General features: G+C 62.0%; 1 long non-coding RNA gene across 1 annotated transcript; it reads right to left on the minus strand.

Moving 5' to 3' along the window:
* Nucleotides 1-548: 548 nt before the first annotated feature.
* LOC111533518 lies at nt 549-5,953 on the minus strand. The gene is made up of 3 exons (XR_002728891.1): nt 5,678-5,953; nt 1,418-1,489; nt 549-749 (listed from the first exon to the last, which is right to left on the minus strand). It is a non-coding gene; the product is annotated as an uncharacterized LOC111533518 (long non-coding RNA).
* Between the last annotated feature and the right edge of the window lie 398 nt (nt 5,954-6,351).

Here is a 6,351-nt window from a genome sequence, read left to right on the forward strand (position 1 = left end):
AAGTTGCAGTGAGCCAAGATCACACCACTGCACTCCAGCCTGGTTGACTGAGCAAGACTGTCTTTAAAGGAAAAAAAAGCAAAAGAGGTAGACCCAGTTATGTTTCCAAAAAAGGCTTCCTAGAATCTGGGTTTCACCAAGCCCACCTGCCAGCCCTGATCACCCCCACGAGGTAAACTCAAAGGCTACAAACTCAACTGGTAGTGTCACTGGTGCCCAAGAGCCCCTGACATCACAGGGGCCGTGGTTGGCAGTGGAATTGCCCCAGCTCCACCCCTCTGCCTGGTCCAGAAGTCTTGGTTTTATTTTTCTTTTCTTTTCTGAGGGCCAACAGGAGATGCACACACCTCCTAAGATAAAGTGGTACTAACCAAAACAAATGCTCATCAAGTGCATGTATTTGCACACTCATAAAAACATTACTAGACACCAAATCATTACAGGAAGGGGCGAACCTTCAATCCGCCAAGCCACAGCGTTTTGAAGTGGATTTAAGATAAAGATCAAATAGGATGGGCACTGGCCCCAGTCTCACATTGGGTCCCTGTCCCCAGCCACGAGCGCATGAGAGAGAGAGACCAAGGAACTTTCTGGGTTTTGTGACTCTGTGTCCAATTTATAGAAAATGTCTTTCTGCGAGTTATTCTTAGTGTCTTAATGTGGCTTTTATGATTTCAAATAATACAATCCTGGGCCTTCTCTGCTCTCACTCCGGTCCTCAGCTGGGGAAGCCCCTGGTTCCAGACAGGCTGCAGAAATATTCCAGCCCATCCATTTGGCAAGAAAGCCAAATATTCTTGAAGAAAATACATTTTAAAAATAAGTGACACCTTGAGAATCCCACGTGGTTGCTTTTGATGTAATGGTCTAACGCACCTAATTCTGTGTGCCTGCAAGGGTCCAGCTCTGAGCAGCTACTTGAAGGCTCAGGCTTTAGAGCAGGGCCAGTGGTGAAGGCTGTGCCAGGTCTCTGGGCACTGCCTGGAGGTCTCCCATGCCCAGCACACAGTTGTCTGGAGCTGAGCATCACCTGCCCTGGAGAGCCCAGGGGCTCTGTTTGCCCTTAAGCCCCGGTTGGAGGAGGAGGAGGGAGCTGTGATTTCCCCAAGTCTTGGTAGCAAGGCCCCTCTTCCATCCAATTATTATTACTACTTAAGACAGAGTCTTGCTCTGTCACCCAGGCTGGAGTGCAGTGGTGCAATTTCAGCTCACTGCAACCTCTGCCTCCCAGATTCAAGTAATTCTCCTGCCTCAGCTTCCCAAGTAGCTGGAATTACAGACACGTGCCACCATGCCCAGCTAATTTTTGTATTTTCACCAGAGAGGGGGTTTCACCATGTTGTTCAGGCTGATCTTGAACTCCTGACCTCATGATCCACCCACCTCAGCCTCCCAAAGTGTCCATCCAATTATTTACCAAATATGTATAGAGGCCTGGTAGGGTGCTGGGTGCTGTGGTGAGCACTTACATTTCAGCCTCTCCACAACCCTGTGGGACAGATGAGGAAGCTGAAGTGCGGAGAGTAGGACAGGACCTTCCTGAAGTCCCACAGCCAGATCCTGAACCAGATCTGGGTACCTCCCCAAGACCTGCTCTTGACCACTCCTAGCCACTGCCAGACCTCAGCACTGGGCCACCCAGCCAGGGCACCGTCTCCCTCAGAGCTCCAGTCCTGAGAGCTGATAGCAGCCTGGGCTCTAAGGGAGCCCAGTCTCCTGACCCAGGGTGGAGGAATCCCATGACTAACGACACAGATCTTGCGCTGGAAAGTCATGGGTCTGTGGCCAGAACCCCTACTCACTGAAGGGGAAGCTGCAGGAAGGACTTAGGGGCTTTGCTGGGGCTGGCTGTCTCCCCGCCGCGCACACACACACACAACACACACACACACATACACACACACACACACTTGTGCGCAGCCTCAGAGCCCGAGCTCTGCCTCACCAGCAAATTCTGCCACAAATCTTGTCTCCCTGCAGCCCCTCTCCCATCAGGCTGGAAAACTCCAATGGGAAAGAGAACCAGTTCCCAGTTCTGATTCAAAGGACCCCAGCTGAGCCCTATCCCCTCACTCTGTGTGGGCCTCCACCTGGGTTCAAGGTCGCTGTGAGGTCTCCCACCGGCACAGCAAGACCACAGACGCTTGCACCGCGCTGCGGCAAGGTGGCCGTGTTACTCTGTGACGATCACACATGGCCATCTCTAGCTGAGAAGGGGCCTGACTCTTTGGCCCACGTGCTCTGGGGATCCAGCCACGCTGGGGTCCAAAAAGCATAACATGGTCACCGCTGGCTGGAAAGTTTCCAGCGCTGTCTCTGGGTGTTCCCGCTCCACTTCCGGAGTCAGTGTGGTTCTCCCTGGACCCTAGACCCGGGGCCACCTCCCAGTAATATCAGCCCCCAACCCGGCCCACTGCTTAGGACGGCTCTGGTCCACCCAGTCTGACCGCCTCTGGAGGATCTGAGGCTCGGCAGGGCTGATGGCGCCGGGGCAGCGTGGGACGGCCCAGGCTTTCTGCAGCCCTGGCTCTCTGGGCAGAGTGGAGAGACACTCGCAGCTCCTGGTCCTTGTCTTCCCACTCCTCCGAACCTGGCCAGGACTGCACCCTGCGCTGCCCCAGATCCGTGCCTCCAGCTGGGATGGTAAACTGGGAGGGGGCAGCGTGGCTTTGGCTCTGCTCAGAAGCACAAAACAGTCCAGACAGCCGGGGGATGGATGGACAGGGGGGGGGGGGGTGGGGGAGGGAAACTCCTAGAGCCGTGCTCGAGGGAAGAGCGTAGCGCAGAGGAGAGGGCCTAGGGCACGGCTCAATGGAGCCCGGGCGTCCGCAGACTGGAAGGAGCCGGGACCCCCGCCCCAGAGCCTCCTTTTCCATTCTCGCTTCTTCCAGTGATTCGGAGCCTCCGACTCAGTCTTTCCCCAGATGGAGAGAATCCGAGGCTGTTTCTGCCGCTGAAATCCGAGCGGGAGAGCATCCCGGAGCCGCCTGCGCAGAGCCAGCGGCCCCTGCGTCGTGGGCCGGAGGCGCCCGGGAGAATCTGCGGGTCCCAGGTCGCACCCGCGGTAGCCTGGCAGAGCAAGGTGCCATTCGCCGCCTGCGGGCAAGAGCCGGCTCTGGGCCTCGGCCCCTGCTGTGCCGTCTGGTTGGCCGCTTCTTGAGCAACGAAAGCGGTGAAGAGGCGCGGGAGCCCCGATTGTGCTAGAGAGACCTGGGGCCTCTGCGCGTCTGCGTGCGAAGGACCCGAGACTGGCCAACTCAGCAGGGAGAACGGGACACAAGGAGTGACAAAGGGCAAGGAACGGGGCCTATAGGGAGGGTGTGTGTGTGTGTATGTGTGTGTGTAGGGGGAATGAATGGACAGCGGGGAAGGCATGGAGAGGGGCCCAAGGGGTGTGGACTCAGCAGCCCCACCCCGGATCAGAGAAGGCAGCCAGATTCTGGCGTCCACCGAGCCAGCGCCTCTACCTGGGCGCGGGCCGCATCGCGGCAGACCGCCCTATATCCGCCTTGGTGGCGTGGGATATGACTGGCAGGAGCGCGGGAGAGGCGCTGAGAATCCATGCGCCCCAGGACAGACCAGACGCGGCACGGAGTGGGACTGCCCACAAGTCCTCCTGCCGTGAGATCAGGCCTTTGAGTTGTCGGGGAAATGCGCCTCTGGACACAGCCAGCGGCCCCGGATCGGCACTAGACGCCAACCCAAGAGTTAGAGAAGCCTGGGAGGCCAGGTCGCAGGGCCAATTCAACCAAGGAGGGGGAAAGGAGAGCTGTAGGATAGGAGAGGCCAGGCACAGGGAAGGTGAGGAGGGGATGGAACCCTGCGCCAGGAGTTGGGGGTGCAGGGCCTGTGACTGGAGACGATTCCCATGTGCACCCTAAAGCAGAGGGAGAGGGTCTGGGCCTGGAACGAGGACTCTCTCGCCTGGTGGTGGTCGCCCAGCCCCGGTTGCAGGGACTGACCGCGGCCAGCAGAGGGCAGAAAGTGCCTGGTCCGCCCGCCGGTCCCGAGCCGGGCTCCGCGCTTCGGGGCTCTGGCTCTGAGCGCCGAAGCCTTGCCCGCCCGGCTTCTCCCTGCAGCAGGCGTGCCCCCGCCCCAGATGCCCGGAGAAGGCGGCCCAGGCCCAGGCCCAACTTCGCGGGTCCAGGCCTGGGGTTTCCAGATTAAGCAAAGAGGGGACCAAGATGCGGGACAGAAACTCCACATTTACTCGTCCACTCTCCCCGACCTAGACACACAAAGGCGCCTAGAAATACAAGAAGGCACAAAGCCCCCCCCCCCCCCCCCCCCCACACACACACACACTCTGGGAGACACGCTAGCACACAGAAGCATTCAGAACCCCAGAGATACGCACAGATACGCAAAGCTGACAGAGACACCCCTACAGAAAAGGATCGCAGACACAATACAGAGGTTGAGACACGCACAAAGACTTAGGCCCCCGCACGGACTGATGCAGACACACGCACCAGACACAGACACGAAGGACCGACACATTCACACACACACACGGGTGCAGGGAACTCAGACAAAGATCCACAGATTCACCCCCTGGGAGTCTGGAAGGTTGCGGGGACACACATACTGTGTGTGCAGAGCCAAGGTGCACACGGAGGCAAGAGCCGCAGAGGCGGGGGCCCGACACGCACAGACACACACAGATACCCACCGACACACACGCAGGTAGGGTGGGGCGGGAGCCTCTAATCCTCCACAAAGCCGGGCCCCTCCGCGGGGCCTCGCGGCGCAGGGAGCCACTTCTGACCCAAGCCTCCCGCAGGTTCCAAATCCGATCCGCCCTTTCGCCTCCAGCGAGGTCAGGGGACCCGCCCCCCCATGCCCTCCGCCCCCGCCCGGCTCCGCGCCGCTGCCTCGCTCCGTGGGGGGGGCCGGGGCCGCCCCGCAGCGAATCGCGGGGGTCAGCTCGCTGCTACCCCGGGCCGCACTCGCCCCCCTGCTCCCCGGTGAGACGCGCGTCGGTGGGGACCACGGGCCGCAGACAGCCGGTCCGACGCAGTGGCCTCTGGCACCGGACGCGGGTGCCAGGCCCGGCTGGCGCGGGAGTCTAGGCTCCATCTCGCCGGCCTTTCGCGTCCCGTTGCCGAGGCCCACTTTGCCCAGGCTGGTCAGGGCACAGTCCTTGATCCGCGCGTCCCAGCGACCCCTGACCGGGCACCCGGGCCGCCAAAGGACGCCGATCTTGGCAGCCAACCTAACCTCTTTAGAGCCGCTACCCTGGGGCCACCACTCCCTCCCAGCGCCCCTCACTGCAAACCCTAGGAGGCCCGGGTCTTGCCCATGTCTCCTGCCCCTGCCCGGGGACACCTTTTCCAGCCTTAGTTGTCCTCTAAACTCTCGGTCGCCTGAACCCAGGCCTGCCCTTCCTTGTCGGCCCAGTGTACCCCATTCTCGATCCCGGGGCCCCAACCTCCCATCGGCTCAGTCCTCCGCCCAATCTCTGCCAGGCCCGGAGCTTTTTCAGACCCCTCACCCACACTCTGGGCCACTCCCCGTTCCTGGGCCTGGGCCCCCCTTGGACGAGTTCAGGACCAGTCGTCCTCGCCTTCTGCCCGCCCCCATCCTTCGTTCCCGGGAGCCGGCCCTCTCCGCGGATCAAGCCGCCCCGAGCAGGCGCCGCCGCCCGGGGGACGCCGACTCAGCCCCCGCGACTTACCTCGGCCGACAGTCGGGGGTCCCCGAGTGTCCACTCCCGGCCGGCGCCGTCCCCTGGCGGAGCCGCCGCGCTCCCCGCCGTCCGCGCAGTCTGGCCTCGCTCGGGGCCACTTCTCGTAGCGCTGGAGCTTTACAAAATATTAATAATAAAGAAGGCAGGAGAGAAAAAAGAAAGCCTTCGCTCCCAAACTCCCAAATCAATTTTTCAAGGGGGTGGAGCAGAGGGATTTGTTTCGAAGGCGATCAAAACTTCTGCGAGGGGCCCACGGGGCGGCCGGCCGGGCCAGGGCGCCGGGGCCTGCGCTCGGGGCCAGGCGCGGCGCGGGGCACAGGCCGGGGGCGCGGAGCCCCAGGGCGGGCGGGGGGGGCGGGACGGCACTATTTGACGTGGAGCCGGCGGCGCATCCCGGCGCAGGGATACGGGCCGCGGGGTTCAAATGTCAGGAAGTTTCGGGAGGTGAGGCGGCGCGTATCCCTCCGCCGCCAGCCCCAGCTCTAAACCCGGCGGCTCCGCGGGCGCACCATGGCACTGGAGTAGCGCGGGGAGCGCGCCCGGAGCCCCGCGGCCCGCTGCGCCCCGCCCGGGACCCCGCTGCGCCGTGCGCCACCCCCCCCGCCCGCGGGGCCGCCCCTGCACCCCCACCCCCTCCCCCGCCCGCCGCCGCCGCCACCGCC

This window comes from Piliocolobus tephrosceles, unplaced genomic scaffold (assembly GCF_002776525.5).
Source record: "Piliocolobus tephrosceles isolate RC106 unplaced genomic scaffold, ASM277652v3 unscaffolded_15500, whole genome shotgun sequence".
NCBI classification, from domain to species: Eukaryota; Metazoa; Chordata; class Mammalia; order Primates; family Cercopithecidae; genus Piliocolobus; species Piliocolobus tephrosceles.